Source organism: Bombina bombina, chromosome 5 (assembly GCF_027579735.1).
Source record: "Bombina bombina isolate aBomBom1 chromosome 5, aBomBom1.pri, whole genome shotgun sequence".
NCBI lineage: Eukaryota > Metazoa > Chordata > Amphibia > Anura > Bombinatoridae > Bombina > Bombina bombina.
In genome coordinates, this window is record NC_069503.1 from 221028153 (window position 1) to 221041148 (window position 12996).

Genomic DNA, 12996 nt, shown 5'->3' on the forward strand with positions numbered 1-12996 from the left:
TGCAATCCCTTCAAGAGGCTGCTGTCCAGCAGTCTCATAAGCTAAATGAATTATGCTTTTTAACCAAAAAGACAGAGAGGCTGCTGAAGTCTTTTGACCTCTCCTCTGTCCAGAATAGACAACAAACAAGGTGAACGTTTGATGAAAACTGTAGTAACTTGTAAGTAAAACTTTAAAGCACAAACCACGTCCAATATTGTGTAATAGACGTTCCTTCTTTGAGGAAGGATTAGGATACAAGCATGGAACAACTATCTCTTGAGTGATGTTCTTGTTAGATACCACCGTAGGAAAAAACCCAGGTTGGTACGCAGGACTACCTTATCCGTACGAAGGACCAGATAAGGAGAATCACATTGTAACACAGATAACTTGAAGACTCTATGAGTCGAGGAAATAGCTACCTAAAAGGAACTTTCCAAGATAAAGATTGATATCTATGGAACAAAAAAGGTTCAAACGGAACTTCTTGAAGAGCCTTAAGAACCAGGTTTAAGCTCCATGGTGGAGCAACAGTTTTAAACACAGGCTTGGATCTAACCAAAGCCTGAGCAAATACCTGAACGTCTAGAATACCTGCCAGACGCTGGTGCAAAAAAAAAAAAAAATAGACAGAGTAAAAATCTGTCCCTTTTAAGGAATTAGCTGACCACCCTTTTCTCAAAAACATCTTGGAGAAAAGATAATATCCTGGGAATCCAGGCTTTACTCCATGAGTAACCCTTGGATTCATAACAATCAGATATTTACACCATATCTATGTTCAATTTTCCTAGAGACAGGCTTTCATGTCTGTATTTAAGGTATCAATGACTGACTCGGAGAAGCCATGCTTTGATAACATCAAGCGTTCAGTCTCCAGGCAGTCCATCTCAGATTGATTCTATTTAGATGGTTGAAAGGACCCTGAGGTAGAGGGACCTGTCTCAGAAGCAGAGACCGTGATGGAAAGGATGACATGTCCACCAGATCTGCATACCAGGTCCTGCGTGACTACGCAGGCGCTGTCAAAAACACCAAAGCCCTCTCCTGCTTGGTCTTGACCTCCGGAGGAAATCCCACTCCCCCGGAAGAAAAGTCTGACGACTTAGAAAATCCACCTCCCAGTTCTCAATACCTGGGATATGGATAGCTGATAGACAAGAGTGAGTCTCTGTCCAGTGAATTATTGTAAGACTTCTAACATCACTAGGGAACTTCTGTTCCCCCTTGATGGCTGATGTAAGCCACAGTCGTGTATATTGTCCGACTGAGTATGATGTACCTCAGAGTTGCTAACTGAGGCCAAGTCTGAAGAGCATGGAATATCGCTCCCAGAATAGTTATTAGAAGGAGGGTCTCCTCCTAAGTCCACTATCCCTGAGCCTTCAGGGAGTTCCAGACTGCATCCCAACCTAAAAGGCTGGCATCCATTGTAACAATTGTCCCATCTGACCTGCGGAAGGTCATACCCTTGGACAGATGGACCCGACATAGTCACCAGAGAAGAGAATCTCTGGTCTCTTGGTCCAGGTTCAACAGGGGGACAAATCTGTGTAATCCCCGTTTCTCTGACTGAACATGCATAGTTGCAGCGGTCTGAAATGTAGACGTGCAAACCGTACTATGTCCCTTGCCGCTACCTATTAAGCCGATTTCATTCATGTACTGAGCCACCGAAGGGCGCGGAAGGGATGAAAAACACGGCAGAAATTTAGAAACTTTGACAACCTGGACTCCGTCAGGTAAATTTTCATTTCTACAGAATCTATCAGAGTCCCTAGGAGGGAAACCCTTGAGATTGGGGATAGAGAACTCTTTCCTTGTTCACTTTCCACCCATGTGATCTCAGAAATGCCAGTACTACGCCCGTATGAGACTTGGCAATTTGGATGTTTGACGCCTGTATCAGGATGTCGTCTAACTAAGGGGCCACTTCTATGCCCCGCGGCCTAAGGACCGCCAAAGCGACCCCAGAACCTCCATAAAGATTCTTGGGGCTGTAGATATCCCAAAGGAAAGAGCTACAAACTGGTAATGCCTGTCTAGAAAGGCAAACCTGAAAAACGAAGGTGATCTTTATGCATCACAATGTGAGGATAAGCATCCTTCAAATCCATTGTAGTCCTCTATTGACTCTCCTGGATCATAGTTAAGATGGTACGAATAGTTTCCATCTTAAATGACGGAATTCTGAGGAATTTGTTTAAGATCTTTAGATCCAAAATAGGTCTGAAGATTCCCTCACCTTGGGAACCACAAACAGATTTGAGTAAAAACTCTGTCCCTGTTCCTCTCTTGGAACTGGATGGATCTCGTACACAATGTAAGAATGCCTCCTTCTTTATCTGGTTTGCAGATAATTGTGAAAGGCAAAATCTCCCCTTTTTTTGGGGGGGAATCTTTGAAATCCAGAAGATATCTCTGGGATATAAATTCCAATGCCTAGGGATCCTGGGCATCTCTTGCCCACGCCCGGGCGAAGAATGAAAGTCTGCCCCCTATAGGATCTGTCACCGGATAGGGGTCCGTTCCTTCATGCTGCCTTAGAGGCAGCAGCAGGCTCCTTGGCCTGCTTATCTTTGTTCCAGGTCCAATTGTCTCCAGACCGCCTTGGACTGAGCAAAAATTCCCTCTTGTTTTGCCTTAGAGGAAGTGGATGCCACACCTGCCCTGAAGTTTTAAAAGGCACGAAAATTAGACCTTTTTTGGCCCTTGATTCCTATCCTGAGGAAGGACATGACCTTTTCCTCCAGTGATATAAGCAATAATCTCCTTCAAACCAGGCCCGAATAGGGTCTGCCCCTTGAAGGGAAGTTAAGTAGCTTATTTATTAAAGTCACGACAGCTGACCATGATATAAGCCATAGCGCTCTGCGCGCCAGTATAGTAAAAAACAGAATTCTTAGCCGTTAGTCTAGTCAAATGAACAAGGCATCAGAAAACAAAGGAATTGGCTAGCATAAGCTTGTCAAATATATTCATCCAATGGAGTCGCTAACTGTAAAGCCTCATCAAGAGACTCAACCCAGAACCCCGCAGCAGCAGTGACAGAAGCAATGTATGCAAGGGGCTGCAGGATAAAACCCTGTTGAATAAACATTTTTTATCCATTGGATCTAAAAAGCACAACTGTCCTCGCCAGAGGTAGTGGTATGCTTAGCTAGAGTAGAAACTCTTCTCTCCACCTTAGGAACTGTCTGCCAGAAGTCCCGTGGTGGTAACTATTAGAAAACATTCTTCTAAAAAATAGGAGGGGAAGAGAACGGCACACCTGGTCTATCCCATTCCTTATTAAAACATTTTTTAGTAAACCTCTTTAGGTATTGGAAAAACATCAGTACACACCGGCACTGCATATTATTTATCCAGTCTACACAATTTCTCTGGCCCTGCGATTGTACACAGCATAAATTTTAAATGTAGAAATATCAGAATCAGGTTAAATCATCTTCCCTGAGTCAAAAAAAAAAAAAAATCACCCACAGACTAAGCATATTGTGAGGTAGTATCATACATGGTTCTTAAAGCGTCTGTATGCTCTGTATCTACCCCCAGAGCTATCTGCTTTCCTTTAATTTCAGGTAGTCTGACTAATACTGCTGCCAGAGTATTATTCACCACCTTTGCCATGTCTTGTAAAATAAACGCTATGGATGCCCTTGATGTACTTGGCGCCATTTGAGCGTGAGTCCCTGAAGCGGGAGTCGAAGGGTCTGACACGTGGGGAGAGTTAATCGGCATAACTTTCCCCTCGACAGAATCCCCTGGTAAAATAAACGCTATGGGTGCCCTTGATGTACTTGGCGCCATTTGAGCGTGAGTCCCTAAAGCGGGAGTCAAAAGGTCTGACACGTGGGGAGAGTTAGTCGGCATAACTACCCCCACGACAGAATCCTCTGGTGATAATGTTTTTAAAGACAAAAAATGATCTTTATTGTTTAACATGAAATCAGTACATCTGGTACACATTCTAAGATGGGGTTCCACCATGGCCTTAAAACATAATGAACACAGAGCTTCCTCTATGTCAGACATGTTAGAACAGACTAATAATGAGACTAATAAGCTTGGAAAACACTTTAAGTCAAGAAAACAAGCAAATATATCAAACGTTACTGTGCCTTTAAGAGAAACAAATTTTGTCAAAATTTGAAAAACAGTGAAAAAAGGCAGTAAAACAAACAAAATTTTTACAGTACATGTAATAAGGTAACAGAGCATTGCACCCACTTGCAAATGGATGATTAACCCCTTAATGCAAAAAACAGATAAAAAAAACGACAGACGTTTTTAAAAACAGACACAACAAAACTGCCACAGCAGAGCTGTGGATTACCTTCCCTGTAAACGATTTTGGAAGTCTTTTTAGCCCTTTAGAAATGTCCTGTAGTATTCATGGGACTGCTGAGGGAATCTGGATAATTCATTTTGTAATTTTAACTGCGCAAAAAAGCGCTAAATTAGGCCCCTCCCACTCATATTACAACAGTGGGAAGCTTCAGTTAACTGTTTCTATGCAAAATTTAAGCCAGCCATGTGGAAAAAACTTAGGCCCCAATAAGTTTTATCACCAAACATATGTTAAAAAACGATTAAACATGCCAGCAAACGTTTTAAAACACATTTTTATAAGAGTATGTATCTCTATTAATAAGCCTGATACCAGACGCTATCGCTGCATTTAAGGCTTTACTTACATTACTTCGGTATCAGCAGTATTTTCTTAGTCAATTCCATTCCTAGAAAAATATTTTACTGCACATACCTTATCTGCAGGAAAACCTGCACGCCATTCCCCCTCTGAAGTACCTCACTCCTCAGAATGTGTGAGAACAGCAAATGGATCTCAGTTACGTCTGCTAAGATCATAGAAAAACGCAGGCAGATGCTTCTTCCAAATACTGCCTGAGATAAACAGCACACTCCGGTGCCATTTAAAAATAACAAACTTTTGATTGAAGTATAAATCACCACAGACTCTCACGACCTCCTATCTATGTTGAGGCTTGCAAGAGAATGACTGAATATGGCAGTTAGGGGAGGAGCTATATAGCAGCTTTGCTGTGGGTGGACTCTTGCAACTTCCTGTTGGGAAGGAGAATATATTCCATAAGTAATGGATGATCCGTGGACTGGATACACTTAACAAGAGAAAGAAATATCACCAGAAGATTCTGACGAGGGGGAAGTTATGCCGACTAACTCTACCCACGTGTCAGACCCTTCGCCTCCCGCTCAGGGGATGCACGCTAATATGGCGCCAATTGCATCAGGGACGCCCATAGCGATTACCTTGCAGGACATGGCTGCAATCATGAATAATACCCTGTCAGAGGTATTATCCAGGTTGCCTGAATTAAGAGGCAAGCGCGATTGCTCTGGGGTTAGGAGAAATACAGAGCGCGCAGATGCTGTAAGGGCCATGTCTGATACTGCGTCACAATATGCAGATCATGAGGACGGAGAGCTTCAGTCTGTGGGTGATGTCTCTGATTCGGGGAAACCTGATTCAGAGATTTCTAATTTTAAATTTAAGCTTGAGAATCTCCGTGTATTGCTTGGGGAAGTATTAGCTGCTCTGAATGACTGTAACACAGAAATTGTGTAGGCTGGATAAATACTATGCGGTGCCGGTGTGTACTGATCTTTTTCCTATACCTAAAAGGCTTACAGAAATTATTAGCAAGGAGTGGGATAGACCGGGTGTGCCTTTTTCCCCACCTCCTATATTTAGAAAAATGTTTCCAATAGACGCCACTACACGGGACTTATGGCAGACGGTCCCTAAGGTGGAGGGAGCAGTTTCTACTTTAGCAAAGCGTACCACTATCCCGGTTGAGGACAGTTGTGCTTTTTCAGATCCAATGGATAAAAAATTGGAGGGTTACCTTAAGAAAATGTTTATTCAACAAGGTTTTATTTTACAGCCCCTTGCATGCATAGCGCCTGTCACGGCCGCAGCGGCATTCTGGTTTGAGGCCCTGGAAGAGGCCATCCATACAGCTCCATTGACTTAAATTATTGACAAGCTTAGAACACTTAAGCTAGCTAACTCATTTGTTTCTGATGCCATTGTTCATTTGACTAAACTAACGGCTAAGAATTCCGGATTCGCCATCCAGGCGCGTAGGGCGCTATCGCTTAAATCCTGGTCAGCTGACGTGACTTCGAAGTCTAAATTACTCAACATTCCTTTCAAGGGGCAGACCTTATTCGGGCCTGGTTTGAAGGAAATTATTGCTGACATTACTGGAGGTAAGGGTCATACCCTTCCTCAGGACAGGGCCAAAGCAAAGGCCAAACAGTCTAATTTTCGTGCCTTTCGAAATTTCAAGGCAGGTGCAGCATCAACTTCCTCCGCTTCAAAGCAATAGGGAACTTTTGCTCAATCTAAGCAGGCCTGGAAACCTAACCAGTCCTGGAACAAAGGCAAGCAGGCCAGAAAGCCTGCTGCTGCCTCTAAGACAGCATGAAGGAACGGCCCCCTATCCGGCGACGGATCTAGTAGGGGGCAGACTTTCTCTCTTCGCCCAGGCATGGGCAAGAGATGTTCAAGATCATATCTCAGGGATATCTTCTGGACTTCAAAGCTTCCCCTCCACAAGGGAGATTTCATCTTTCAAGGCTATCTGCAAATCAGATAAAGAAAGAGGCCTACGCTGTGTGCAAGACCTCCTAATTATGGGAGTGATCCATCCAGTTCCGCGGACGGAACAAGGACAGGGTTTTTATTCAAATCTGTTTGTGGTTCCCAAAAAAGAGGGAACCTTCAGACCAATTTTGGATCTAAAGATCTTAAACAAATTCCTCAGAGTTCCATCTTTCAAAATGGACACTATTCGGACCATCCTACCCATGATCCAAGAGGGTCAGTACATGACCACAGTGGACCTAAAGGATGCCTACCTTCACATACCGATTCACAAAGACCATCATCGGTTTCTAAGGTTTGCCTTTCTAGACAGGCATTACCAATTTGTAGCTCTTCCCTTCAGGTTGGCTACAGCCCCGAGAATCTTTACAAAGGTTCTGGGCTCACTTCTGGCGGTTCTAAGACCGCGAGGCATAGTGGTAGCTCCATATCTAGACGACATCCTGATACAGGCGTCAAACTTTCAAGTTGCCAAGTCTCATACAGAGATAGTTCTGGCATTTCTGAGGTTGCACGGGTGGAAAGTGAATGAGGAAAAGATTTCTCTATCACCACTCACAAGAGTCTCCTTCTTAGGGACTCTTATAGATTCTGTAGAAATGAAAATTTACCTGACTGAGTCCAGGTTATCAAAACTTCTAAATGCTTGCCGTGTTCTTCACTCCATTCTGCGCCCTTCGGTGGCTCAGTGTATGGAGGTAATCGGCTTAATGGTAGCGGCAATGGACATAGTGCCATTTGCACGCCTACATCTCAGACCGCTGCACTTATGCATGCTGAGTCAGTGGAATGGGGATTACACAGATTTGTCCCCTCTGCTAAATCTGGATCAAGAGACCAGAGATTCTCTTCTCTGGTGGTTGTCTCAGGTCCACCTGTCCAAGGGTATGACCTTTCGCAGGCCAGATTGGACAATTGTAACAACAGATGCCAGCCTTCTAGGTTGGGGTGCAGTCTGGAACTCCCTGAAGGCACAGGGATCGTGGACTCAGGAGGAGAAACTCCTTCCAATAAATATTCTGGAGTTAAGAGCGATATTCAATGCTCTTCTGGCTTGGCCTCAGTTAGCAACACTGAGGTTCACCAGATTTCAGTCGGACAACATCACGACTGTGGCTTACATCAACTATCAAGGGGGAACCAGGAGTTCCCTAGCGATGTTAGAAGTCTCAAAAATAATTCGCTGGGCAGAGTCCCACTCTTGCCACCTGTCAGCAATCCATATCCCAGGCGTGGAGAACTGGGAGGCGAATTTTCTAAGTCAGACTTTCCATCCGGGGGAGTGGGAACTCCATCCGGAGGTGTTTGCTCAATTGATTCATCATTGGGGCAAACCAGAGTTGGATCTCATGGCGTCTCGCCAGAACGCCAAGCTCCCTTGTTACGGATCCGGGTCCAGGGACCCAGAAGCGACGCTGTTAGATGCTCTATCAGCGCCTTGGTTCTTCAACCTGGCTTATGTGTTTCCACCGTTTCCTCTGCTCCCTCGACTGATTGCCAAAATCAAACAGGAGAGAGCATTAGTGATTCTTATAGCACCTGCGTGGCCACGCAGGACTTGGTATGCAGACCTAGTGGACATGTCATCCTTTCCACCATGGACTCTGCCTCTAAGACAGGACCTTCTGATACAAGGTCCTTTCAATCATCCAAATCTAATTTCTCTGAGACTTACTGCATGGAGATTGAACGCTTGATTCTATCAAAGCGTGGCTTCTCCGAGTCAGTCATTGATACCTTAATACAGGCACGAAAGCCTGTTACCAGGAAAATCTACCACAAGATATGGAGTAAATATCCTTATTGGTGTGAATCCAAGAATTACTCATGAAGTAAGGTTAGGATTCCTAGAATATTGTCTTTTCTCCAAGAGGGCTTGGACAAAGGATTATCAGCTAGTTCCTTAAAGGGACAGATTTCTGCTCTGTCTATTCTTTTGCACAAGCGTCTGGCAGAGGTTCCAGACGTTCAGGCATTTTGCCAGGCTTTGGTTAGAATTAAGCCTGTGTTTAAACCTGTTTCTCCTCCGTGGAGCTTAAACTTGGTTCTTAAAGTTCTTCAAGGAGTTCCGTTTGAACCCCTTCATTCCATTGATATTAAACTTTTATCTTGGAAAGTTTTGTTTTTGATGGCTATTTCCTCGGCTCGGAGAGTCTCTAAGCTATCTGCCTTACAATGTGATTCTCCTTATCTGATTTTTCATGCAGATAAGGTAGTTCTGCGTACCAAACCTGGGTTTTTACCTAAGGTGGTTTCTAACAAGAATATCAGAGATTGTTGTTCCATCATTGTGTCCTAATCCTTCTTCATAGAAGGAACGTCTTTTACATAATCTAGACGCAGGCCGTGCCTTGAAGTTTTACTTACAAGCTACTAAGGATTTTCGTCAAACATCTTCCCTGTTTGTCGTTTACTCTGGACAGAGGAGAGGTCAAAAAGCTTCGGCAACCTCTCTGTCCTTTTGGCTTCGGAGCATAATACGCCTAGCCTATGAGACTGCTGGACAGCAGCTCCCTGAAAGGATTACAGCTCATTCTACTAGAGCTGTGGCTTCCACATGGGCCTTCAAAAATGAGGCCTCTGTTGAACAGATTTGCAAGGCTGCGACTTGGTCTTCGCTTCACACTTTTTCAAAATTTTACAAATTTGATACTTTTGCTTCTTCGGAGGCTGTTTTTGGGAGAAAGGTTCTTCGGGCAGTGGTTCCTTCCGCTTAATTCTGCCTTGTCCCTCCCATCATCCGTGTACTTTAGCTTTGGTATTGGTATCCCACAAGTAATGGATGATCCGTGGACTGGATACACTTAACAAGAGAAAACATAATTTATGCTTACCTGATAAATTTATTTCTCTTGTAGTGTATCCAGTCCACGGCCCGCCCTGTCCTTTTAAGGCAGGTCTAAATTTTAATTAAACTGCAGTCACCACTGCACCCTATGGTTTCTCCTTTCTCTGTTTGTTTTCCGTCGAATGACTGGATATGACAGTTAGGGGAGGAGCTATATAGCAGCTCTGCTGTGGGTGATCCTCTTGCAACTTCCTGTTGGGAAGGAGAATATCCCACAAGTAATGGATGATCCGTGGACTGGATATACTACAAGAGAAATAAATTTATCAGGTAAGCATAAATTATGTTTTTCTAACTTGACCCCCAAAATCTGTTACACATCTACAACCACCAAAAAACAAACATGCTAAATAGTTTCTAAATTTTGTTCTGAGTTTAGAAATACCCAATTTTTACATGTTCTTTGCTTTTTGTGCAAGTTATAGGGCAATAAATAAAAGTAGCACTTTGCTATTTCCAAACAATTTTTTTTCAAAATTTGCATAAGTTACATTTTAACACTATCTGTCAGGAATCCCTGAAAGAATCTTTACATGTATATATATTTTTTTTAGTAGACACCCCGCCCATTTTGGTATATTTCATGCTACTATTTCACCGCCAAATGCTATCAAATAAAAAAAAAGTTCACTTTTTCACTAACTAGGTTTTTTACTGAAATGATTTACAAACAGCTTGTGCAATTATGGCACAAATGGTTGTAAATGCTAATTTGGGATCCCCTTTGTTTTCCCTCCCTCTCCCCCTCTCAGATCCTTTGATCATTATTTTCCCCTCTCCCTCCTTCCTGTTCAATTATATTGGTGGCAGTGGTTGCTGGCACGCCCCCCCCCCCCCGCATGCTCTGGCACCCGGCATGCACATTGCACATACAGTAACTGGATGCCAGGTAGCCATGGGCCTCCCTGCAGCTGCTCTCACCCTCCAACGATCGGCACCATCGCTGGCCGATGCAGAGAGGGCTACAGAGTGGCTCTGTCTGCATCATTCTTGGAAAAAGGTATTGCAGTGATGCCTCAATATTGAGGCATCACGGCAATACCTTGAAGGAGGCTGGAAGCGATCAGGATTGCTTCCAGCCGCTTTAAAGCCCTAACGACTTACAGGGTACGTCGCTGGTCTTTAAAGACCAGTTTGTGTGTGACGTACCCTGTACAACGTGTGTCGTTAAAGGGACACTGAATCCAATTTTTTCTTTCGTGATTCAAACTGCAACTTTCTAATTTACTCCTATTATCACTTTTCCGTTGTTCTCTTGGTATCTTTATTTGAAAAACTAGGAGTGTAAGCTTACAAGCCCCATTTTTGGTTCAGACCTTGGATAGCACTTGCTGATGGGGAACTACATTATTACAACAATGAAACTGTCATGTCGCTTTCATTGAATGTAACAACAGCAAGTTTAGGCCCACCTTTAGCATAGTTGCACTTTCCAATTTACTTCTATTAGCAAATTTGCGTCATTCTCTTTTTATCCTTTGCTGAAGGAACAGCATTGCACTACAGGCAGCTTGATGAACACATCTAGTTAGCCAATCACAAGAGACAAATGCGTTCAGTTACCAATCGGCAGCTAGCTCCTACTAGTGTGGGATATGTGCATATTCTTTGTTAACAAGATATACCAAGAGAACGTAACACATTTTGAAAATATAATTGAATTGAAAAGTGTTTCAAAATTACACGCTGGGTATCTGAACCATGCAAGTTTAATTTTGAAGTTTCTATTCCTTTAAAGGGACAGTCTACTATTTTTTATTGTTTTAAAAGATAATCCCTTTATTACCAATTTCTCAGTTTTGCATAACCAACACTGTTATCTTAATACAGGTCCATCAGTAATAGTACAATGCCTGTTGTTCCTTCAACATCAAATGTACATTATATACCTGTGAATATAAAAGATTTTATTGCTGATGCGATTCAGAAGGCTTTGTCTGCCATCCCGCCTTCTAATAAACGTAAAAGGTCTTTTAAAACTTCTCATAAAATTGATGTAATTTCAAATGACCGTCAACATACTGAATTATCCTTCTCTGATGAGGATCTATCTGATTCAGAAGATCCTTCTGACAAATCTACTTATTTAAAATGGAGTATATTTGTTCCTTGTTAAAAGAGGTGTTGATTACATTGGATATTGAGGAAACTAGTCCTCTTGATATTAAAACTAGTAAACTTTTAAATTCAGTTTATAAACCTTCTATGGTTACTCCAGAGGTTTTTCCAGTTCCTGATGCTATTTCTGATATGATTTCTAAGGAATGGAATAGGCCTGCTACTTCTTTTATTCCTTCTTTAAAGTTAAAAAAATTGTATCCTTTGCCAGCAGTTAGATTGGAGTTTTGGGAAAAGATCCCCAAAGTTAATAGGGCTATTTCTACTCTTGCTAAACGTACTACTATTCCTATGGAAGATAGTACTTCTTTTAAAGACCCTTTAGACAGGAAACTTGAATCTTATCTAAGGAAAGCTTATTTATATTCTCGTTATCTTCTCAGGCCTGCCATTTCTATGGCTAATGTTGCAGCTGCATCAACTTTTTGGTTGGAAAGTTTAGCGCAACAGGAAATGGATCCTGATTTGTCTAGCATTGTTTGCCTGCTTGGGCAGATTCTGTCCAAAATCAATGGATTCAGAGTATTGTCTCTCAAGGGTACCGGATAGGATTCAGAGTAAGACCTCCTGTAAGAAGATTTTTTCTCTCACGCATCCCAGCAAATCCAGTAAAGGCTCAGGCTTTTCTGAAGTGTGTTTCAGACCTGGGGCTTTTAGGGGTAATCATACCAGTTCCATTTCAGGAACAGGGTATAGGGTTTTATTCAAATCTATTAATTGTCCCAAAGATAGAAAATTTATTCAGGCCAGTTCTGGATCTGAAAATTTTGAATGTAAGAGTGCCAACTTTCAAAATGGTGACTATAAGGACTATTCTGCCTTTTGTTCAGCAAGGGCATTATATGTCCACAATAGACTTACAGGATGCATATTTTCATATTCCGATTCATCCAGACCACTATCAGTTTCTGAGATTCTCTTTTCTAGACAAACATTACCAATTTGTTGTTCTTTCATTTGGCTTAGTGACAGCTCCAAGAATTTTTCAAAGGTTCTCGGTGCCCTACTCTCTGTAATCAGATAACGGGATATAGTAGTGTTTCCTTATTTGGACAATATCTTGGTACTAGCTCAGTCTTTACATTCTGCAGAATCTCACATGAATCAACTAGTGTTGTTTCTTCAAAAACATGGTTGGAGGATCAATTTACCAAAAATTTCTTTGATTCCTCGGACAAGGGTCACCTTTTTAGGTTTCCAGATAGATTCAGTGTCTATGACTCTGTCTCTAACAGACAAGAGCCGATTAAAATTGGTTTCAGCTTGTCGGTACCTTCAGTCTCAATCATTCCCTTCAGTAGCTATGTGAATGGAAGTTTTACATCTCATGACTGCAGCATCGGACTCGATCCCCTTTGCTCATTTTCATATGAGACCTCTCCAGCTTTGTATGCTG